We start from the raw sequence: 25,615 nt of genomic DNA, 5'->3' as shown, positions 1-25,615 counted from the left end.
GAGAGAGAGAGAGAGAGAGAGGAGAGGGAGAGAGAGGGAAAGAAGAAGAAGGAGAAGAAGAAGGAGGAGGAGGAGGAGGAGAAGAAGAAGAAGAAGAAGAAGAGGAGGAGGAGGAGGGAGGAGGAAGAGGAGGAGGAGGAGTTGGTTATAAAGAGGATGGGAGAATGAGTAGCCACGAGGAGGGAAGGGCCAGGAGACTAGTGTGAACTTTGAAAGGTATTCAATACTGCCGGAGCCTGGAAGCCAGCATAGGCTTTGATATGTAACCAACCATGGGTCGCCATATGCCCTTCTGCCAGAGGTAAGAGAAATGACTCCTTTCAGTGGATGGCAACCAGTCTCACAAATTCCTGAGAAATGCTGGCTTGTATCTAACCCACCAGAAATCCTTATTATAGTCCAGATTGAGCTCATTTCTAGATATATGGACTGCTTGTAAGACCCAGCAGGAGGTAATGTCAGCGGCAGCAGGGACAGAGGCACAGCTTCAAGCTGTCACTCATGGGAAGCTTTGCCCCTGTTGCCCGGGCATCCACTGACAAAGACTGCAGTGCCCATGGGTCAGTAAAGGGCATGGAGGTGAACTGCTCCAGAGCCGGTATTGGGAAAGAGAGTCTGCTTTATTGCTCGTGAGCAGCTGCTTCTACAGCTATGGGCTGTGATCGGTTAGCACTTTACCTCGCATTTGATAGTGAGCTCTTAATGCCAGGGAAGGAACACATAAAAGGAGCTACCTGGCTACTCACACTACCTCAGAATTCAGTGTTCGGACTTCTGGGAACACTCAGGAGCGTGGAGCGTCAAGCTTCTTATTTAGCAGCACGGTGTGTCAAGTAGGCTGGCTGCCACATCATGCCTGCATTTTTTCCTACAAGTCTGAGGAATTCCTTTAATCTTGTAGGGACCTCAACTCAGTAAAACAGGATCCTTGCCTTTGCTGCAGAAAAGGATTTTGGGATGAACTAGTATGAAGAACTGGAGTTTATTAAGAGATGTTTTTGACCTGGGTTTTAAGAATAAGGGTTAATAGAAAAGCTCTCGGGAAGAAAGTCAGACATGTGAGAGAACGGGTCTTCTCAGAGAAGCATCAGCCACGTATCTATTTTGTTGGCTCTCAAGTTACACCTCAAAGGGGTTGCTGAGACAGTCCACCCTGCACGCCTTCTATAGAAATGAGATCACAGTATGTCTCTATGAAGGTGCCTTGGACGGGGTTAATATGGCGATCAGATGAGGTAAAAGCAGGATTGCCGAAGGCATTTAGGGCGTGTCCTTTCACCCTTAGTATGGTTTCTGGTGAGATTTTACTAGTAGACTGTAGGCTTTCTGTCAGGAAAGGAGAAAGGCTATAAGCAAATGCTGTTTTTGTGCTGCAGTTCCTGATTCTCAGCAGGCTAGAGGCTTCCCCTAGACTCCTGGGTGAGGGGCTCCCTCCCTTCCCGTGTCCTCCATCTTTCTGTCTTTCTGTCAGGTGACACTGACAGTGTCGAGCTTTAAGTTAAGGCTCTGGAACACAGACCATCAGATCCGCTTCCTGAGCCTATTGCAGAGGTTCTCCAGCTAGGAAAGGGACAGACGCTTCACCTCTCTAGGTGCCCGATACTCAGAAGGGTTGTGTCAGTGAAAATCAAATTACGGAAGCTGCCAAGTGCAGTAGCATGCGGTGTTTCATTTTAACAAAGCTGCTGTACATTTTAGAAGCACTGCTTGAGCGGCAGAGGCAGTATGTGTGTGCTTCCCTTTTTTAATGCTAAGGATCAGAACTAGTTCCTTGCATAGACTGCACACACACACACACACACACACACACACACACACACACGCACACATGCACACAGCACATGCTATACAACAACACTAAGCACATGCTAAGCATGTTCTACCAATGACATTCCCAATTCATTAACCCTTTTTCCCTCCCTCCCTCCTTCCTTCCCTTCCTCCTTTCCTTTCTCTCTCTTCTCTTCTTTAGGCAGGGTCTCATGTAGCTCAGGTTGGCCTCAAACTCCCTATGTAGCTGAGGATGGCCTTGAACTTCTGATCCTTCAGCCTTCATTTCCCGAGTGCTGGAGTTGTAGTGTGTTCTGCCTCCCCATGGGGAAGTATTCTGGTCCTATATTTAATTTAGAATGAGTTGGCCCCCGGTTAACCTGGTGGAATTAATTTACAATGTGCACTGAAGGTACACTTTATTTTTAATCATTTAGCCACATACATTTATTAAAAAAATTATAGATGGAGTATGAACAAAGAAGATCAGAGCCTAAAAGTATCATTATACATTTGTACACTACATATATACATAATATATATGTATATAATATATATGCATATGGTATATATGTATATAATATATGCATAATAGATATGTATATAATAGATATGTATATAATGTACAATATAATATATATGTATATTGCATGTACATGCCATTAAAAACATATGTACTTTGTTCCAACAATTCTACTTTTGGGGCTTTTGTATTCATTCATTCGTTCATTCATTTATTCATTCTCTCTGTGCATGAGTGTAATCCTGTGTATGCGTTCACTTACTGCAGCCTTTTAAAGTTGGACAATTATCATCATGGCAGGGAGCATGGCATCTTGTAGGCAGACACTGGAGCAGTGGCTGTGACCACTACATCCTGATCCACAGGCAGAAAGAGACTGGGTCTGGCATGGGCTGCTGAAATCTCAAAGCCCTTCTCTAGTGACACACTTCCTCCAGGAAGGCCACACCTCCTGCTCCTTGCAATCCTTTCAAACGGTTTCACTCCTGGTGACTAAACATTGAAACCTATGAGCCTATGGGGACCATTCTCACTCAAACCACCACAGAAAACCTCCAAATGAATCACTGTGTTTGTGTCTTGATGCAATTTTATTTATGATCACTGACAGTTGAATTTCATATAGTTATTTCTAAATTTGCTTTTTATCTGTATATTTGTGTGTGCCTCTTTGTATACCATCTATTTGCAGGTATGCGAGAGAGAACAGATCCCGTGGAGCTGGAGTTCCCGGTGGTTGTGAGCCCCCTGACATGGGTGCTGGGAACGGAATTCGCATTCTACGAAAGAGCAGCAAGTAGTCCTCACCACTAAGCTGTCCCTCCCACCCTTAGATGATTTGTGTGCGTCATGAAAGATTGTCTTTTCAATTATTAAAACATGTAGAAAGCATTAACAGATGGAGGAGTGGATTTAGCCAGCAGCCGGTCATTGGCAGACCCTCGCTCTGGATCCAACATATTTGTGTGGTTCCCTCACATGCATAGCAAAGAGCTCCAGCCATCTGGGCTGCTAGGGGAGCTTTGGTGGAGCTGGCAAGAAGCATCAGTCCTTCCAGCAGTCACAGCTCTGGGGATTGTCTCAGAGGCCTTTGCGGCCCTACTGGGCCCTACGGAACTAATGGTGTTTCTCTTCTCTCTCTACCTTGTTCTCAATTGTATGTGTGTGTGTGATATTTGTTTTTGTGTGTGCACAGATGTGTGTACATGGGTGCTCACATGCAGGTTAGAAAGTGATCTTGGGTATGTTCCTCTTTTCCTCTTGACCTTATTTTTTGAGATAGGATCTCTCACTGAGCCTTAAACTACTGATTCAGTTAGACAGACCGACCAATGAGCGCTAGGATCCACCGTCTCCATCCCAGCACTGGGGTGGGAGATGCACACTTCCCTGGCCAGCTTTTCATGGATGTCAGGAATCTGAATTTACATCCTGATGCTTGCACGGCAAACACGTTCTACACTGAGCCATCTCCCTAGTCCCTCTAGTGTATTTCTAAGAGTCTAAGTTTGGAGACATCGCTGCAAATGAAGACATAGTTTAGTGAGTACTTAATTCCGCTCACAAAAGGAAAGGTACGGCGTCCTGTCTTAGTTTGTTTCTCTGTTGCTGTGATAAAGACTGTGGCCAAAGCAGATTGTGGAGGACAGGGTTCGTTTCATCACAGTTCATCACTGAGGGAAGTCAGGCCAGGAGTTAACGGTAGGAACCCAGAGGCAGGAACTGAAGCAGACATCATAAAGGAATACTGCTTACTGGCTTGCTCTCCATGGCTTTCTCCAGCTTGCTTTTCTAGAGCATCCAGGACCATCTGCTACAGGTGACACTGTCCACAGACTGGGTCCTCCCACATCTATTGTTGGAGAAAATACCCCACAACCATGCCCATATGTGATGAAAGCAATTCGTCAGTGGAGATTGCCCTCTTACCAGAGAGGCCAGGTTTGTATCAAGTTGACAAAACTAGCCAGCACACTGTTGAAAGTTATACAGGTGGGATCACGGGCTCCCTGGTGCAACAGGTTAGATTGGCCACCTTGGTTTCAAAAACTTCTGATGGTATGGACTTAAAAGAGACTTCTTGAATGCTGGGTGGGCCCCTTTCCATTGGTAGAAAGACCAGGTAAGTACCAGGAGTGAAGCCCCACCTACCCAGAGAAATAACACCTCAGTTTCTTTACCATCTCTGTTGCTGTTTCCTGCAATGATTCTGTACAGGGTTTTCTCCCTTAGGCTTAGCCGTGCAGTATGTAGGTACACAAAGGTGGGGGAGACAGCCCAGTCTTTAGACTCAGGCAGGGCATGAGCAATGGAGACTCATGTTTGGAACACACTAGATAAAGAGCTCCCCTGTGTGTGGGTCCCGCAGTGGAAGTGGGGTACTAGAGACAGAGGGAGGGTTGGAGAGATTCTCCAAGGGTCAGATCCCAGAAGACCTCAAAGGCCCTTGGCGAGAACAGACCTAGAACCAGTGTGTGTGTGTGTGTGTGTGTGTGTGAAAAGCTAGCAGGAGGCCTTCAAGCAGGGAGGGTTGAGCATCTTAGGGGCTATGACATTAACTCAGGGCAAAAAGCTTGTCAGTGAGCCTGAGGCTGAGAAGAGGAGACAGCGCGGCAGAGAGGTTTAAACGGTAGAGAGAGCTAAGGAGCTTGTTCACCACCTAGAGAAGGCTCCTCCTGAGCACTCCTGCTTGGGGAGGTTGGGTATCTGGGGACTACTGCAGCACTACCTACAAACGGAGAGGCACGGGGGGGGGGGCGGAGTAGCCCCTGTTCTCCTTGTTGGGAACAAATAATGAACAAGAAGCAACTGAAGGAAGAAGAGGCATACCCTAGCCCACTGAGCTGGGAAGCTGCTTCATGAGGACCTGTGGCGGCAGAAGCAGGAAACAATCCTCTTGTATCTCAGCAGATTGCAACTTAGAGGGCTCAGGCTGGAATCTGAACAAGCTATAGCCTATACCACCCACCTCCAAGATACCCATTTCTTCCAGCTTGGCCTCACTGTAGTAACTGGAGCACAAGGGTAGGGTTCCTCAGCTCATGTCTTGGAGAATACTTCCAGAGCTGAGATGGGGGCAGGGGGTCTGGGCTATAACCTCAAGGCTCACCTACCCCAGGACGTTCTTCAACTTTCCCAAACAGCACCTATAGCTGAGGACCAAGTATTCAAGGCCATGAGCCTGTCAGGGGCATTCCATATTCAGACTGTTACAGTGGATGTCAAGGAGATGCTGAACAGGTTGGGCAGTGGCACACAGTAGGCTATCAGCTTCAGACCTGCTCACCGAGGCTTCTGTGGAGCACAGAAGTAGAAAGAGGCTGAGCTGGCTGCAGACCAACTCAAGTTGTGCCCAGAGCTGAAGTCAGCCAGGGGAGGATGAAGAGCAACGACATGGAGAAGAGATAATGTCCCAAAGATGCTCAATTAGGGCTCAGAGGCAGATGGACTTGTCCAAAATCAAGAGTGGGCTTCCAGGGAGGACAGCATGGGAGAGACTTAGGGGCAAAGTGTGTGCAGCTGTGTGCCTGGGAAGACGCTTACTTTGAAATTTATAATATTAAGGACTTGAAATAACAAAAAAACAGCGATGGAAATCTCATAGCGTGGCATACGACCATAACACCATCAAGCTGTCAAAATGTTTTAAAAAGTACATGAAAAACCCTCATGATTTAGAAAGAATTTGCCGAACTGTTACTTCTGTCAGATTCCACATTAGTTGGCTTTCGGCAAAATATCCAAGTACGAGAAAATATTACTTTAGTGTTCATTTATAACTAATTGTTAGTTAAGTTTTCTTATTTGCTGTCTTTCTTCCCTGAAAACTCTGTAGAACAATCTGGTGTCAGTGTGTTAGCTTTCTGTTGCTGCAAGAGAAAAATAACTGAGAAAATCCACTTAAAGGGGATTTACTTTGTCTTGCAGTTGGCGCCACTGTTTGGGCCTGAGGCAAGGCAGGGCACGGCAGCATTGGTGATGTGGAAGAGGCTTCCAGTCCATGGCATCCAGCAAGAAAGAGGGTGGGAGGAAGGGAGAGAGGGGAGGCAGAGAGGAGAGGTGTGGGGGCAGAGGGAAGGGCTGGGGAAGGTTAAGATGTGAGAGCATGGCCCCATGGGCCTGCTTCCTGTAAGTAGGTCCCACCCCTTATGTCTCCATCATCTCTGAACCTATCAGTGGATCAATCCATCAATGAGCTCACAGCACTCACAATCCATAACTCCCAGCGCCCCATCTCTAAACTGTATCAGGAGCCAGTTTTTAGCATGTGAGCCTGTGATGAGCTGATCTGTCTGGTCAGGTAAGACGCCAGACACGAGCCAATTGGATTCTGTTCTAAGGTGGAAATCATTAGTCCGTTAGTCAGAGCTATTCATTATTCTCAATGCTGAGCCATCCTTATATCCCCAGGGTAGTTGAGTAAAAAAAAAAAAAAAAAAAAAATCAGTAAGGAAACAAGAAAATCTAAGAGTGCCTGCCATTGAGGCTTTTGTGTCTATATCTTCAGGGAAACAGGTCTGCAATTTTCTCTCCTGAGGTATTTTTGTCTGGCTTTGACATCAGAATAATACTGACTACTTCTTCTTCTTCTTCTTCTTCTTCTTCTTCTTCTTCTTCTTCTTCTTCTTCTTCTTCTTCTTCTTCTTCTTCTTCTTCTTCTTCTTCTTCTTTTCGAGACAGAGTTTCTCTGTGTAGCCCTGGCTGTCTTGGAACTCACTCTGTAGACCAGGCTGGCCTCAAACTCAGAAATCCGTCTGCTTCTGCCTCTCAAATGCTGGGATTAAAGGCGTGCGCCACCATGCCTAGCAATACTTAAGTCTTCATTTCTCTTGAAATTTTTGGAAGAATGTTCCACAGATTGGCATTGACTTTAAATTTGTGGGACTTTATTAGTGAACCTGTTTTGAGATCTTGATCAATGATTTAGTCTTTATACTAAATCATTATGAATGGCATACACTTCTCTGCCTTTTCATGTTTTAGGCATAGTGTGTTTCCAGGAATTGATTTATTCATTTCTGTTGGGTTATCCAGCCTGTTGGTGTACAATTAGTTGATCACTGTAGCTTTGTACGATCCTTTAAAAACTTCTGTGACATCAGCTATGTATTGTTTCCATTCGTTTCTAATTTTTTTGAGTATTTTTTCTTTTTCTTATTTAGTCTAATTTTCAATGTATTTACCTTTCCAGAATTTTAAGATTATTACATTAGTTTTTTCTGTTCCCCATTTTATTTATTTCTTCTCTGATCTTTATTTCATTCTTTCTGCTAACTTTGGGCTTAGCTTGTGTCATACTTAGGGTTATGTTGCTGTCGTAAAACACCACAACCAAAAGCCACTAGGAGAGGAAGGGTTTATTTCACCTTATACTTCCGGGTTATCCATCACCAAGGGAAGTCAGGGCAGCCATGGAGGAATGCTGCTCACTGGCTTACTCATCCTGGCTTGCTCAGCCTGCTTTCTCATAGAACCCAGGACCACCTTCACAGGGGTAGCATGACTCACAGAGAGCCGGGCCCTTCCACATCAATCATCAATTAAGAAAACGCACCACAAGTGTTTCCAATGGCCAATCTGGCAGGGACATTTTCTCAATTGACATTTCCTCTTCCCAGATGTCTCTAGACTGTGTCCAGTTGATGCAAAACTAGCCAGCAGGGCTTGTTCTTTTTAATTCCTTGAGACATAAAGCTAATTGTTTATTTTATATTATTACATTTATCTATTATGTGCATGTAGGGGTATGTGTGCATACTTGTGGCATGTCTGTGGAGGTCAGAGGATGGTTTCCAAACACACTTGTCTCCTTCTACTACGTGGGTCCCGGAGCATCAGGTTTCGTGGCAATTGTCTTGACCACAGAGACACTTTTTTCTGACCACATCTTTCTTCTCTTTTGTATTGGTACTTACTGAGGTAAACTTCTGCTTCACTACTGCCTTGGCTGCAATTACGTGCCGTGGAATCTAAGGTGAGCTTCTTGTGGACTCAGCCATAACATGTCTTTTTGTTGTAGAGTTTAATCTATTTACATTTAAGGTAGTTATTGATGAGGAAGGATTTATTATTGCTGTTTTGTTAACGGTCTTATATTCATCTGGTGACTCTCTGGTCTGACTTCTCCCTTTGGGTGTTTTGTATTCTGTATTCTTTAACACTGATAAACGTGGTGTTTAATTTTATGTGTCAATTTCAGTGGGTCGTAGGATGCTCATGATAAACTGTGTTTTGGGGTGTGTCTATGAGGATAGTTGAGTTGGTGGACTGAATAAGTAGACTTTCTTCCTCGCTGTGCTTGGGTATCATTTAGTCCATTGAGAGTCAGGACATAATGAAAGGAGGAAGAAGCAGGGATTAGTTAACCTCCTTGCTTGTCTTGTTGTTGCCCTCTTGGAGTTAGGATGCACCACTTCATATCTACTGTGGCTCTCAAGTCTTTACAGTAAGTTATATCACTGGGCGTTTGAAGCACATAGAGAGGTCATAGGCCTTCTCATCCTCCATAATTACATGAACAATTCCTCACAATCTCACCCCAACCCCTGTTATGATTTAAATTTGCAGTGCCTACCACAGGCTAATCTTCTGAGTTCTTAGTCACCTGCCGGTGGTGACAATTTAAAGGCTACGGAATGAAACCTTTGGAGTGGGGCTTGGCTGGTCAATGACGTTAGTAGGCGTGGTAATGTTGCACATATTATGATGACTATCTTCATTGTTGATTTGACAAAACTAAGAATTTCCCATGGGAACAAGCCTCTGAAAGTTTCTATAACAGTATTTCTAGAAAGGCTTAGCTGAACTGAGAGGTCTCACCCTGGGTGTGGATGCGGGCAGTAGCATCCCAAAGGCTGGGGTCTCACCAGAATAAAAATGGAAAGGCGAAGCAAGCACCAGATTTCATCTCTTCTGCTTCCCAACTGTGAACGCAGTGTGACCATCTCCCTCCCCCTCCTGCTGCCACACTGTCCTTGACATGATGTCCCCTCTTATCTATGAGCCAAGATAAGTCTTTCTTCCCTTAAGTTGCTTCTTGGCAGGCATTTGGTCAGAGCAATGGGAAAAGTAACCAATGAAGTGAAAATTTCTAGTTTCTTCAACAACTCAGTTATGTCCTTTGATGTTTTTGTTTTGTTTTGTTTTGTTTTGTTTTTTGTTTTTTTCTGGAAGCCGTCCTGTGATGTTTTGCTGAAAGCAGACACTTGAGAGGACACATGATGTTTAGGAAGAACATGAATGGAACCCCACTCACAGTGAGAGGACACACTTGCATTGCTCCCCCATGCGACACTTTGCTGGTCTTTGCTGGTTTTCACTTCATAGAGAGAAACGCACCAAAGAACTTCTCACACCATTCCCGCTGATTCTGGCCACTCCCGCTGATTCTAGCCACTCCCGCTGATTCTAGCCACTCCCACTGATTCTGGCCACTCCCGCTGATTCTGGCCACTCCCACTGATTCTAGCCACTCCCACTGATTCTGGCCACTCCCGNACTGATTCTAGCCACTCCCACTGATTCTGGCCACTCCCGCTGATTCTGGCCACTCCCACTGATTCTAGCCACTCCCACTGATTCTGGCCACTCCCACTGATTCTGGCCACTCCCACTGATTCTGGCCACTCCCACTGATGTGGGCCTATTTGGTGGATCATGTCACCGCTACCAACTCCTGTGTGGTGTTTGCTACTGGATTGCTGGCATCTTGACAACAAAGAGTGGAATTGCCCCAAGGAATTACTTCTGAACAGGTTCACAACACCCTTTTCCTATTAACCTTTTTCCCCTAGCCCTGGTAGGTGGGCTAGAAGGGAGGTTGAAGCCTTTAAGAATACTAAATAAAGTAGGTTTTGATAAAAATCTTAAGCCTACAAACTAGTACAGAAAATTGGTACCAGAAGTTGTTCATTGCTATGATAAATTAACTAACCACGTGGTTCTTTGGCCTTCAGAACTAGTTTGTGGAAGGAAAGTGGAAGAGTTTAGAACTTAGGGCTAGAAAAGTCTTACCGGTCTGAAGCAGAGATTAGGAGTTATGGCCACAGAGGTTTGGAAGGCTAGATAGAGGCTGAGAGCGATGTGGACAGTAGAGGCCCAATTGTGAGATTATGGAAGGAAACAAGAATTCTATCAGGAACTGGGCCAGAGGCCATTTGTGCTACATTCTGGCTAAGAGTCTGGCTGCATTCTGCCAGTATTCTAAGAACCTCAGTGAGACTGAACTAAAAAGTAATGGATTAGTATATTTGGCAGAGGAAATTTCATGGCAGGAGAACATTCAAGCTGTGTCCCGATCCCTGTTCAATGTTGGTATCCAGGTCCACAGCGAGAGACAGAGCAACAAGTGGAGCTGAAAGACAAGGAAGATGTGCAGCTTGGAAGGGAAGGCACGGAGTTGGATGTTGCAAATCCAGCCGCGATCGTCAGAGGGATTTGCCCCATTAAAAAGAAACCTCAAGCTTTGAGGAAAGCACCCCAGAGGCAAGACCCTACCTCCAACTTGTAAAAATGAAAATGCATTTGAAAGGAGAGGACCTGAACTGAGACTGCAGCTGAAAACTGTTCCCTGCTCAAAAGCAGTCATGTTGACACTCAGAGGCTACTCCCACCTTGGTCCAAGGATGCCAAGTAGAATTTTTGATCTGGCAACAGAACTTGGTGGCATTGTCCACATGGTCTTGGTTTTGAAAACATGGGAGATACACAACTGAGTTCATGGGGGTCTCATGCCACAGTTCCAGAGAGCCACTGAGAACAAAATGTTTGGCAGAGCTGGACTCTCTGGTATTGGTAGCCATTGTGTGAAGTTGTGAAGATGAAATCTAAGGTTCTGTGGAAACCTCAGGACCATGGGATGCCCCCAGAGAAAATCTGCAGGCACAGGGTAAAGCCAGCCCAAGAGAGAGGTTTTGCAAGCTGCAGGCAGGAGAGATGCCTAAGCTGTTGAAGTCAAAACCAAAGCCCCAGACACTGAACATAGAGTTTCAGAGTTTATTATTTTCCCTAATGGATTATTATGCCCCCATTTCCCATTTTGGAATGAAAATGTTTATTCTGTGCCATTTTATATAGAAATTATGTAATTTATTTTGTTCTTATTTTTTTATGATAAAGAATGTGTATATAGGTATTGTGTCTGAATGTACATCTACACACCATATGCATTTAGTGCCCATGGAGACCAGAGGAGGTTGTCAGATCCCCTGCAGCTGAAATTATAGATGGTTGTGAGCTGCCATGTGGATGCTGGGAATGGAATCCAGGTCCTTTGGAAGAGCAGCCAGTGCTCTTAATTGCTAAGTCATCTCTCTGTCTCCATAATTTGCTTTTCTATAATTGTTCACAGTTCATAGACTTTTATTAAGCCTCAAGAGACCTAGGACTTTTGGACAGTGTTGGGCTGTTAAAGACTACGAGGACTTTTACAGATGGACTAAATGGACTTTGTATTATGAGATGTAAATAGACTTTAGGGACCAGGAGTGGGATGGAATGTTATGGTTTCAAGTGATGTGTTGGGTAGAGGTGTGATGGTTAATCGCCATGATCAATGTGAGGGGTTTAGGTTGCCACAGAAGCAGACTTTTGTGTCTATGGAGGTGTTTTCAGAGTGGTTTGATATGGCAGAGAAGTCCTTACTTGACTGTGGGTGGCAATATCCCACAGACTGTGCTGCACACTAACTAAAAAGCAGAAAATGAGCAGAGCACCAGCAGCCATTGCTCCCTGTTTCCTGAATGTAGGTGTCATGTGACCAGTCTCTCCACACTCATGCCAGCCTTTGAAGGGGTTCCCTTCTTAAACTGTGAGCCCAAACCAGCCATGCTTCTTGTCAGGGGTTATTGGCGGCAGCAATAAAAAACAAAACAAAACAAAAAAACAAACAAGTGATACGTGTACTCTCTGTCCCAGCATGCTTTCTGTCTCTTTCTGTTTGTGTCCTGTGAACAAGCCTCCACCACACCCTTCCATCTCAGAGCCACTCGGTCACACTCGGCCAAGACCTTCCTGTTCTAATGAACTGAAATCTCTCTGAAACTGTTAGTTAAAATAAACCATTCCTATCTTGTTTTGTCATAGCAATGAGAAAATCAACTGATGATATATCTATGCTTTGTCTCTCTAGAGAACTAAACAAAATAAGCTTCAATTCTGTTCTCTTTGTATAACCTCTACAAGCCTTTTCTTGATAGGCACATAAAATGTAACAATATACTGCCAGCTGGTGACATGTAGCTACAACAGCCTGCAAAATGATATATTTTATTGACTTAGCAATTTATATCGATTCATACCCTGCATCTTTTAACTTACTTTGGATAAAAGCTATTTTCATAGTTTTATATTTTGTATTTACAAACAGTAATGTCCTCACTCCCATTATTGTGATGCCATCTTTTGTACGTGTCTAGATATTTTCCTATATTAATGGATTTAGTACTTTCCCATGCAAACGTGTTACATCCTTTCATTTCAACTTGAATAACTCCTTTTAGACTCTAGACTATAAGGTCAGTCTGGTTAATGAAGTCTTTCAGTTCTGTTTGTCTAGGAAAGTCTTGTGTGTGTGTATGTGTGTGTGTGTATGTGTGTGTATTATATGTATGTGTTCCTGTGGGTCTATGCACATGTACATACCGTAATGTACATGTGGAGGTCATAGGTGGACTTCAAGTATTTTCCTTGATTGTGTTCCACTTTATTTTTTGAGGCAGGGTTTCTCACTGAACGAAGGATATCCAGTTTGGCTAGGTTGTGGCCAGTGAGCTGGTAGGAACCACCTGTCTCCCCACTGCTGGGGTTGGAGGTGGGTGCCATTGTGCCCTGCTTTTACATGGGTGTTGGGAACCTGAAGTCTGGTCCTCATGTTGGCACAGCAAACTCTTAGCCCACTGAGTCTACTCCCCAGCTCCAGCTCATTTCTGAAAGACATTTTTGCTGAGCATAGCATTCTTATGCTAACAGGACTTTTGATTTTGTTTGTTTGTTTGTTTAACTAGCACTTTGAAATCATGGGTTCACTCCTTTCCTGATTATAAGGTTTCTGATGAAAATTTGACTGGTGTCTCACAGACATGTCATGAGAAGGATAGTACCTAGGGAGAGAACTTAGACCACGAGACAAACCTGAACAAGTTACAATTAAAGTTAAACCAAGTGCGGCTTCTGACCACCAAGGGTTGACACCGGTGAACAGAACAGGAAAGTAAAACAATTTAAAAATCCATGAAAATCAACACTGTTTACTTGTTGCCTTCAAATTTCTGTCTTTGACAGTTTGATTACAGTGTGTTTCACAAAGAAAAGTAGATTTCTTGGTATTCATCTATTTGGAGATCCTTATGTCTTCTTAGATATGGACATTTCCTTCTTCAAGATGTTGGGAGTTTTCTGAGTAAACTTTCAGGACACTTCCTCTTAATACTTTGATAATGTGTCTTTCAGTTGACGTTCTAGCATCTCCTAAGTACCTCCAGCTTCCTCCATTCCTTTTTACTCTTTCTTTCTGTTCTCCTGACTCATTCTCAGAGTATGTTTGCATTCATAGCTTTTCCTTCTCCTCCTCCTCCTCCTCCTCCTCCTTCTCCTTTTTCTCCTTCTGGCTGCCTTTGGATCAAGATGTAGAACTCTCAACTCCTTCTCCAGAACTATATCTGCCTGGATACCACCAAACTTGTCACCATGATGATAATGGACTGAACCTCTGAACCTGTAAGCCAGCATCAATTAAATGTTGTCCTTTATAAGAGTTGCCTTGATCATGGTGTCACTTCATGGCAATGAAAGCCTACCTTTTGACATTATCCATTTCTTTGTTGAAATTTTACCTTGTTGCTAGGTGTGATGGTGCATGCCTTTAACCTCACCACTCAGGATGCAGAGGTAGGCAGATGTTTGTGAATTTGAGGCAAGTCTAGTCTCAGTTCCAGGGCAGCCAGGGCTACATAGAGACCCTGTCTTAAAAACAAACAAACAAACAAACAAACAACTCACCCACCAGCCAACCAACCAAAACAACAAAGAGTGTATATATGGGGGGGGGGGGAGGATGATATAGGGGCAGATGGAGGCAGAGAGAGAGAGAGAGAGAGAGAGAAAGTCATTTCATCTGTTTATGATATTTTCTTTGGTCCAAGTCTTCACTTTCCTTGTCCTTCCATACACTGCCCATGCTTTAGAGGCAGCAGGCACCTCTCCCAGCTTCCATTGTGCACGAGAAATAACATGACCAGATTATCTGCCACACATCAGCCTGACCAGAGACTCTGAGGTCCTCTGCAACTCTTCCTCTTCCTACAGCAGAACAGGCAGCTATAGCTTTGTCTGTTTGCTGGGCTTCGCAGAGGAGGCTATTCCAGCCACAGGCCAAACCACCATTTCTGCTTCCTCCACATGACTAGAGGATGTCCGGCCTGCCAGAACTCAGCACTGGCAAGACAGATTCCCAGACAAATGGAGGCCCTGGTTGCATGGCTTGAATATTTTCCTTCTCAGGGAGAAGCTGATAGCTGGGATTTTTTATTTTTTATTTTATTTATTTATTTTTGTCCACCAACTCTGGGCTGAGCATGGAGGAAACCCCATAACATCTTTCAATCCAAGCTGCCTTTCTTTCCCATAGACTCATTGAGTCTAGATTGCCTTAAACCTAACAGAACTGAAGCCTGGTGAGGCCAAAGCTAGACTTCTGGTCTCCTCAGAAAAACAAGAGCTCTAGACACATGAAGAGACACGCACTTCTCTCTCTTGGAGTAGTGGGGAGGTAGGGAGCCTTCTTAACAGAGTGGCTCTGTGCCAGGGGCAGAGCATCTCCTCACCAGCTTCAGTGCGTCTGATTTTGTATCCACCTGGTGTACAGCACCATTTCAATTAGCCTCCGGATTCTTCGCTAAGGATGTTTGTCTGGGAACTGCTGCTGAATTCTTGTGTTTCTGAGGTAAAAAGAAGGCCGTGGCTTCTTATTCTGCCACTCTGGCTTAAGTGTGTCTAAGTCCATGACATTCATCCCATCCCATAAATCTTTAAAACATGCCTTTGCCTTTCACTTTTAACATGCCTCCATCTGCCCCTGGATATCCCAAGCTCTCCCGAACAATCACCTTCCTCCGTGACCCTCCATTCTCTATGACTTTCTCTATGATGTCCCATGATTTGTGTCTCTTCTGAAAAGAAACCGAATACTCCCTCTTAGGTTGAGGAATTAGGTGGGCTGGCAGGAGACACCCTATGATGGCATCCAGCCACATCTTCAGAAGAAGAGTGGAGGCTGACACGCAGGGGTGACCATGAGAGGACTCTGGTGGAGGGCGCACCCACATCAGCATCTTTGAAGGACTATGTTGACCTGAGAGCCATTGACCATGGAAAGATTCAGAGAGAGCAAGAGTGAAAGAACCCTCCTCATGCACTGGGTTCCTCAGCAAATAGCAGTCTGTCCAGAGGTAACCACCCACCTGCCCCCTGAGAAATGGGTAGCATCTCTGTCAACCCTCCTAGCCTTTTCTATCAGCTTTAGCGCTGATGCCCGGATGGAAGCTTTCCCCTCCTCTGAGCAAGCATGTGTCTCATTGGGTTTTAGGCTCAGCTCTTTTTTTGAGTGAGTTTCAGCACTGGGAAGAGCCACCCTTCTAGCTTTTCCTTCTTGGTCAAGCAGAATCTAGTGGCCAAAGAGAGTGAACATCTGGGATGTTGCATATAGTTATCAAAGTGGGTCCTGCCCTAGACAGAGGGGCCTCTGGACTGTGTAGAGCTGACCACACCATGCTGCTTGCAGGAAAACATGGCATCCGTAGAGGGAACCTGGGCCTAACCATTGTTCTGTCTAGACATTTTCTGAGGACGTGGATGAAGTTAGAATCATTTGGCCCATTTAAAAAAGAAGCCCTTGTTTAGGTGAAAGAAATACCAAGGTTGGGCCGCATCTATTTTCCTATGGTATATGTATTAGTTATTTTCTGTTGTAATAAAACACCATTACCAAGGCAACTTATAAGAGAAAATGTTTACTTAGGCTTCCAGTTCCAGAGAGTTAGAATCCATGATAGAGAGCAGAGGCACGGTGGCAGGAACAGCTGAGAGCTCACATCTCAAACTATAAGCAGGAGGCAGAAGGCACACTAGGAATGGTGAAATCCTTAACACCTCAAGGCCTGCCCCCAGTGACACACCTCCTCCATACCTCTTCATCCTTTCCAAAGAGTTTCACCGAGTATTTAAACATTTGATCCTATGGGGTCAATTCTCATGCAAGCCACCATAGTGCATAAGTGTTTAAGTAAAAGTGCAAAGCTTAGCCCAACAAAGCACAACAACTCATTCTATAGGTAAATGAGCAGAGCACTGTTATCTAGTTCTATAATCAAGGATTAAAATGCTCTACCCTCACACAGAGCCTCCGTGTCTCACCAAGGCTAATTATTAAATTAACCAGCCTCATGACTGAGCTGTTTCTCAGTTCATCCAGGGCAAGGCACACACAGAGAGATCACAAGTTACCGGTGACTCAGCAGTCCCTGTCTTTTCTCAGCCAGTGATCATCAGACATGAAAAATGGAGCTCACTTTGCTAAGGAGTGGCTGTGGTGGAGGTGCGGGTGATAATAGCCAGACGGAAGGCCTCCTACGTCACATGGAGTAAAGAGGCCAAGGTGAGGCCCATGTGTGTGCTTCTGTCAGGGCATATAACAGTGCATCCCACGGGAACATTTGCTCTCTCATTTATTTAGCAAATATCTAAGGAGCAGTGTGTAGGCACCAGGCCCACTCTGAGATACTGGGGATCTAGCAGAGAAGAAACCAAGCTCCCTGCTTTTGTGCTGTAGCTGGAGGGCGGATAATATGAACCAAGAGACAGGGCAGGTGGTAGTGAGAATCAGGAAGGATGAGGTGGGAGGAGTGATGGGGAGATTTCTATTTACATACATTGTCCAGGAAACTGTTTCTAACTTGATGGAGACTGACCAGAGGTCACAAGAGCCAAGAGGGCACCAGACAAAAGCTTCCAAAGGAATACTGAATGTCTAGGACCTGGGGCTGGAGTGTGTTGGGTGAATGACAACAGCCAAGAGGAGGTGCCATGTCTGGGGTGCAGGAAAGATGAGTCTGCAGGTGGAATGGGGTCCCCAGGGGTCTTGTGGCCATTTAGCATGCGAACCTTCACTCAGCAGGATGGGAGACAGTAAGTAACCCTGAGCAGAGAATCTGGATCAGATGGATTCAACAGGGACACCTGGGCTCTTCTGGTGAGACCAGAGTAGGGGATAAGGTAGCTTGTGACATCCAGGCTGGAGACGATTCTGGCCTGAAACAAGGTAGTCACACTAGAGATGTGAGAAACAGACTGACTTGGCTCTGTGTGTAAGATAGATGGGGTCCCGTGAGAGCTTGACTATGAGAGAAGGAGGCAAAGGTGTCAAGAATCTTGGCTGACCCCACACATCACCCAGGAAGCACTGCAGAGCTGGCTCTGGTTGCAGGAGTTGTGGGTAGGCCGACCCAGAAGGTACGAGCATAGGAGAGCTGGCTCTGCCACTTGTCTGCCATGTTGTGACATGGGTGATGGAGAGATACTCCTCTCCTGTCCCTTGCCACCTAAGGCAGGCAGGAAAGCTGGTCATCAGAGCAGGATAGCTGGGTCTGCCCCTTGCTGGCTGCAGCATTAGCTGGGCCAGTCAGGACAGGGAAGAAGAGCTCACTCTGGTGGTGTGGGTATGAGAGAGCTGGCGGGCTGACTAGCTCAGATACTTCTCAGGCCCAGATCCAGGGCTTTGAATTGGCCCACTCAACATCTACCCCATCGATGAACTACTGGAGTAGGTAAAGGGGCTGGTCCTCCAGAACCAAGGCTTCAAGGTCTCGATGACACAGGGTAACAACAGGATATCTGAGAAAAGTCCCATGAGGTTCCAATATTGATAGTGTAGCAGAAGCCAGAGGCCTCGTACCAGACCGATGACTCATTGCAGTGAACATTTGCAAACAAAGATGTGTGGACCAAAGGTGATACTGTGGGACACGCTGTGACACACTACAGCTTCCACAATGGGAGTCTTTATTCTCCATTGGGGGAAGGTTGCCAGGGTAGAGGGTAGGTACAAGGGGAAGGGAGATGAGTGGGATTAGAGTGCCTGATGTGAAACCCACAAAGAAGCAATAATTGGCTGAAGCACCCAGGAGGATGAGGCTGCACTGACGGGAGAGGTGCTCAGAAGGCTGTGACACCAGACAATTCACGGATGGAAAGATCTCAGTTTGGACTGGGTCTTTTGATGAGTTTACTTGCTTATGCTAATGAGAAGATTGTACACTGAATTAGTTCATCGCTTCTCGGCCTTTTGGCTAAGATCAAGTATAGTGTAGGGTGAATTAGTCAGTTCATACAACTTTGTGTGTGTGTATATATATATATATATATATATATATATATATATATATATATACACACACATATATAATACATACATGCACATATATAATACATACATATGCATATATAATACATATATATGTATTAACACATATGTATTAACACATATTTATTATATATGTGTGTGTGTATATGTGTGTGTATATATGTATATATATGTATATATATAACCTTGGGTTTCCTGATCCTTGGAGAACAGTGAAAGTCATGGCTCTGCTGGAAGGTGCTGGGTGACAGCTAGGTCCTTTGGCAGGCTATCCTTGGTTCAGCGGGCAGCCATGTCCCCTACCCTCTATTGTCTTCCAGCTGGTTGTCACCCTCTGAACTCTGGTTTCTTCGGTGGGAAATTAGAGTCATAGTAATGCCTCCTTTCTGGGGATGCCTGGGAGACAACAGAAAGTGTTTACCTAAAGCTCTGGCACAGTGTTTACCAAGTGCTTAAAATGTTACTGTTGCTGCTATTACCGCTAATTCATCATTGTTATTGTTATTACCTTTGCCGTTGGGCCTCACCAGACTTTGAGCTTTCAGGCAGAGCCCAGAGAGCTAGAAGATGATTGTGACGAGGTTTGAGAGGTGAGCGAAGCTTCCCTTAATGAATGGTGGCAACAACCCAGCAAGCAGGAGGGGAGGGAGCCGAACAAGCTCCTAGACACCTGGAAAATTGTGTCTGCCTCAGCGGTATCAGCCCGGCAGATCAGAGCTCATCTCTCTTCTTCCGCAGAGCTGGGCACAGTGGCCTGGCTCACCCAGTGACTCATCTAATAGCCCTGCAAGTTTGCCCAGCTTGCAGCCCTGCAAATTACATTTGCAGCCTCCTTATCAGGCAAGCTAGGAAATTAAACCTAAACGGCCACGGTGTTGCTAAGTAATACGGCAGCGTACACAGACACCCGAGGCTGAGACCATCATAGCCCCATTAAAGCACCATTTCCCACTGTGGCTAATAAGGTTTGAAATCTTCTAAGGAAACCTGCTGTTCTTTTTTAAGGTCAGGAAATGGGATAATTTGGTTATAAGCAAGAAACAGAGTTTCTTTTCCTAGATGTGTGTGTGTGCGCAAGCGCACGTGTGTGGGTTTGTATGTAGCACGTATCCCACAGATCCGTCTTCATGGTTAGTAAAAAAGGAAGAAGATCAGAGACGCCTGCTATCCCTACCCTGGGCTCTGACCTGGGAGGTCCAGGGTCCGGTCTACCTCTGGGTCCCTCACCTAGCATCCTAGAGGTGCTTGCTGAGTGTCTGCTGTCTCTCCTACACCTGAGAGTCTGAAGAAAATTCAGTGGTGGGAGATGACACTTCAGGCACTTTCTCCCCCGACCCCCATTTTCCCCCTCTTCAGGGGCCCCCAGACCCTTGAACTGCTGAGGTGGAGTTGAGAGTGGCTTTCTTTCCTTACTTCTCACAATTCAGGCCCCTGTAGCCATTTTAGGGCTTGACACCTTGTGGGCACAGAGTTCAGAACCTAAGGGTACAGCTCCAGAGAGTAGGACAGTAGCTGACTGGCCACTGTGCCCATGAAAGCTGGGGTTTAGTGTGTGTGCGCGCCATTCTTCCAGTGTGGCTTTTCTGTGACACAGGTAGTCAGGGCTCAGACATTCGGAGCCTGGAAAGTAAAATCCTGCCTCTTTACATTTTATTGTAGGTGTATTGTGAGTGTATTTGTGTGTGTGTGTGTGTGTAGGTCAGAGGTCAAGGTCATGTGTCATCTTCCTAAATACTTTGTACTTTCTTTTTTGGGATAGGCTCTCTCCCTGAAGCTGGAGCCAGCTTGTCTGGCCAGCAAGCCCTAGGGATCCTCCTGGCTCTGCCTCTCCAGTGCCAGTGAGACACACAGACACACTGTGCTGCCGGTGGCTTTTTCTGTGACTGCTGAGGATCTGGCTCTGGGTCTGCATGCTTCTGAGTCAAATACTTTCCTTGTCTGAGCGATCTCCCTAGCCCTTAGTTTGCTTTTTGAGAGAACCTCATGTAGCTGAGGCTGGGCTGCAGCTGTGTAGCCAAGGATAACCTTCTGCTGCGATTATGTGTGTAAACCACCAACATGGTTTTTTTTCAGATTGAACCTAGGGCTTTATGCTTACCAGGGAAGGATTTTACCAACTACACTATGTCTATCTTTAATCATATCTTGTAATAATATTTTTCAAGACTCACTCGGGCAGGTTGCATGTCATGCTATGGGGCATATAAGGATATGCCATATGTGTGTGTGTGTGTGTATGTACACACACACACACATATATATATCTGCAGACCAGGTCATATCTGAGCTCTATCAGTTGATAGTTCTCAGTAATATGGCCCACAAGTCCTCTATAGAAAGTTTGTCTGTAACACTTGTGTGGAGGGAGACATAGTGATACCCAGAGAGTCCTTTCAGAGGCAGACTGTTTCCAAATCAAGCCTTCTCTTGTCAAAGGCAAGCTGTGTAATTTGCACATCTAGTGCAGGCCTGGGCTCATCTCCCTGGGGAATATTGTGCCCTGCTGGAACTGACTGGACACAGGCTGCCCACTGGTCTGAGTGATTCCCTCCATCCCTGAGAACTGTTCTCACAGGTGGGACACCTAGCCATGAGATGCGGCCAGCAGGGGTCAGATTTCGGTGGTGTCTTTTGTCTTAAGAACTCATTTGGTTTAAACACTGATGTTAGTCTTTAAGCCATCAAGACATTTTGCAAAATCTTGGCTGGCTGTGATCTATGATTTGGCTTGTGTCCCTATGCCCTGCCACTTGGGTTCTTAGCGGTTCCTTTTCATATGGCTGCAAGTTTCACTCCTCAGGGAAGAGTTGCAGGATCCCACTTGTGCCCAGTAATATTTGTTTAGACGTATGTATATATGTATTTATGTAAGTACACTGTAGCTGTACAGATGGTTGTGAACCTTCATGCGGTTGTTGGGAACTTTTTAGGACCTCTGCTCACTCCTGTCAGCCCTGATTGCTCCGGTCAACCCCGCTCACTCAGGTCCAAAGATTTATTTATTATTATACATGAGTACACTGTAGCTGACTTCAGACACACCAGAAGAAGGGTCAGATCTCATTACAGGTGGTTGTGAGCCACCATATGGTTGCTGGGATTTGAACTCAGGACCTTTGGAAGAGCAGTCAGTGCTCTTACCTGCTGAGCCATGTCACCAGCCCTGTGTCCAGTACTATTACCACGCACTATAAACCACCATGGTTTTGACTATGTAAAAACATGACTCATTTTCTTTCTCTGGGTGGCCATCACTTATTGGTTGAATGTGTGCTTTCCTTGGATTGATGCTACTGCTCACAGCCTTATTGTTGAGAAGACTTTCAAAGGGCGAGTCAGCTTCACACCCAGTGACTCTTGCTGTGTGCTTAGATCTTCAGGCCCTGTGCTTGCCTGCTTCTAAGATGGTCATTGTCCGGCTAGATTGTTGCTGTGGGAACAGTCCTGTGTCGCTCTTCCAAGGGGGAGGATAGCATGGCCTGCACTGTCAGGGTCTTCTGGAAGGTAAAGTTCCCTCCTGCACTATGATTATTTGAGGGCCACAAAAGGTATTGCTCCCAGGTTAGACCAGCGACACGTTGTAGCCATGTGTTCTTGGGACATTCCAGGCAGTTCAGGCTTGTTTTCATCTCTACCCATTTGAAATGTTCTAGATATGTCTAAAACTCCCATTTGCCTTCATTTCCATAAAACAAAGCCCAGTGAGAGCCCAGATAGGCAGGTTTAACCATGAAGGGCATTAGATAACAAAAGCGTAAAATTCTGACTAGAAATGATTGCACATTCAAGGTGGGAAAGGTTGAAAGTAAAGAAAATACTCCACATAAAATACAAAATAAAATAAAGGTGGGTGAGGTGGCATACACCTGTAGTGCCAACAGGTGGGAGGCAAAAGCAAGAAGATCAGGAGTTCAAAGTCAACCTCAGCTACATAGTCAGGTTGAGGCCTAGATACATGAGACTCTGTCAGTCACACATACATAGACACATACAGACACACAGACACATGGACACACAGTGAAAGACAGATACACACATATATACACACATACACAGGCAGACACACACACATCACACAGACACACATACAGATACACAGGCAGACAGAGACAGACACAGACACATACAGACACACACACCATATACAGATACATACACAACAGACACACACACAAACACCACATATAGATACATATACATACACCAGATACACAGACATAGACAGACAGACAGACACACACACCACATACACACACACATACATGCATGCATGCACACACACTGCATGTCTTTCATATCCACTCTTAACCAGTTGACAGTCGTTGCCACCTGCCTAGTTTAGGTGGCCATGTTGCTCTGGTTGATCCTGATGCCGCTTAAAGAACTGGGATTGCAAATGAACCACCGTGCACACCAGCATTGATGTGGGCTCTGAGGACCCAAACTCCAGTCTTCACACTTGCCCAGAACTTCTTTTTCTTGTTGAACTGAGATAGCTCCCAAACCCCAGGACACAAAAACAATCAAGCAAACCTTTCTTCAGTATTGACAAGGCCGTGTGTGTTCTCTCTGTCTCAAGCTGTCTTCTACCCTCTCACCAATGTAACCCCAGCTGATCTCCAACAGCTGGGCTCAGCCATCCTCCATCTCAGTGTGCAGAACGTTAGGACTGGGGGCTTGTGTGCTACTAACCACACACACACACACACACACACACACACACACACACACACACACACATTTGTCAGTTTGAAAGGTAATATCCTGGATTATGTGAGGCTGAACATCCTCCTTGTGGAGAACTGGCTGGTAGGGCTATTTCGAGCTCCTTGGTTTCCAGACGGTGGAGCTTAAATGCTGTTAGTTAGCACTTACGAAGACGAAATTGGGGTGTGCTGCCAGGCAGCAGAGGGCTGTTAGAGCCCTCACTATTAGCCTTCAGAGCCTAAGACTCATCTTCCTAAGTGTCTGTTTTCAATCATTCTTGAGTGGGCCTTGTAGGCTGAGGCTGTCTGGTTGGGCTAGGCCTGTAGCTGGCAGGAAAAGCAGGACTCAACAGGCTTCGTGGTTGGGCTGCAGTCATGGGCTTGGCCAGCTCAGGGGTGGGTTTTCTATACTGCTAGCCTTGATTTCTTTCTCCCCATCACTTATGCAGACAAACACATGGCCATAACTCCCACTGGGTTTTGGTGGGTCTGCTCTCTTCAGTGATGCTGCTCTGGGTCCGAGACTGGGGACAAGTGGCTTAGTAAACACTACTCCTTGGCTATTGTTTTCAGGGGACCCTATAGAGGATAGGGGAGAGGGCAAGCACAGGGGAGCCCAGTATTGAAGTGACCATCGTGAGCAGGAATATGCTCTGGATTAGATGTGCAGATGCTCGCTGTTTTGGGAGAGGGAACCATCAGCGCTGGGCTTTGATGGCAAGTTGGTGATCTGTGCTTCTTTAATGATGTGTGGGGCAGTGGACCGTGCCACCAGACAGAAAACCCGGTAAGGTTGAGCGGATTCAGGAACCCCAGCAATTCTCGTAATTGAGGATGGCAGGCTTTTAAATCTGCTCCTGACCAGGTTCATATATATGCCCATGGAGAGGACTGTGACAATCAGTCATGTAGGGACAACACCCAAAGCCTCTCCACACACAGAGGAGGCATTCCTAATATCTCACACCAAGCCAATGGAAAGCATCTGCCTCTAGATCCCAAGTGTTTATAAGGTCTCGTCCACGAGGAATAAAGTGCGCCAAAGATCATCTGAGAGTTCCTGCCTTACTGAGCTCCCGGGAAGAGTTTTCTTGCCTGACGCTTTCTTCCCTGGACCTCTGCCTGGCGCAACCAGCCAGGTGTGCAAGCCTGAATGCAGCCACTTCCTGCTCAGTGGTCTTGGCCTTGGCCCCTAGCTGCCCACTGTGTCTTGCCACCTGCCACCAACTCAGGAGCACTTTCAGCCTCAAGGGGTCCGGCTAGAGACCTATGGATTCCCGCTGACATCACCCTGTACATAGACCCACAGTGATGCATGGGAAAGTGTCTTTAGTACCACTTGTTACAGTTGAAAGATGCTGGAACTGACCTGGTTACAGGAAGACGAGGCAGGGTATGCTTAGCCAGTGAGGAGGTTTGAGTATGGTTGGCCTAGGGAGTGGCACTATTAGGAGGTGTATTCTTGTTGGAGTAGGTGTGCCCTTGTGTCGCTGTGGGAGGTGGGCTTTGAGACTCTCCTCCTAGCTGCCTGTGAACCAGTCTTCTGTTTGCCTTTGGAACAAGATATTGAACTCTCAGCTCCCCTTGCACCACGCCTGCCTGGATGCTGCCATGCTCCCAACTTGATGATAATGGACTGAACCTCTGAATCTGTAAGCCAACCCCAATTAAATGTTGTCCTTTATAAGAGTTGCCTTGGTGTCTCTTTACAGCAACGGAAACTGTAAGACAGCCAGTTTCAATAAATGAAATGCTGAACAAAACTCCAGGGGCCGGGAAGTCTGAGGGTTACTGGCTTCTCTCTAGTCAGGATAGGAAGGGGGAGCTGCTTCCACAAAAGCATGGCTAGGTAGCCCCTTCATGACCTCCAGCTGCTGGGTGCTTCCTAAGTGCTCCAGGGAGAGCGAAGGAGGCTAGAAGCCTATATTAAAAAGGCTCACAAGGTACCACAATGCCTTGGGGATGAAGATTTTCCAGATCAAGTAATAGCAGTCCTGAATGGTATATAGATCTCTAGAAATCAGAGGCTGGGAATATGGGAGTGTTCCGGTAGGGATTTACCTCAAGCCTCCATACAAAGTTTTAGTGGCCAGAGAAGAGGTGGGAGGAGAGAGGGTGACCCACGAAGTTGGCTGCTACGGAGAGGGGAACCATCCTTTGGAAGAAGTTGGAGGAAATTGGTTAAATTTACAGTGTGCTAAT

General features: G+C 45.8%; 1 pseudogene; it reads left to right on the top strand.

Moving 5' to 3' along the window:
• Nucleotides 1-18,613: 18,613 nt before the first annotated feature.
• Nucleotides 18,614-18,761, top strand: LOC115029348 (annotated as a pseudogene).
• Nucleotides 18,762-25,615: the final 6,854 nt, after the last annotated feature.

This window comes from Mus caroli, chromosome 14, assembly GCF_900094665.2.
Source record: "Mus caroli chromosome 14, CAROLI_EIJ_v1.1, whole genome shotgun sequence".
Taxonomy (NCBI): Eukaryota; Metazoa; Chordata; class Mammalia; order Rodentia; family Muridae; genus Mus; species Mus caroli.
The sequence above is the reverse complement of the archived record's forward strand: the minus strand, read 5'-3'. Positions and strand labels throughout refer to the sequence as shown.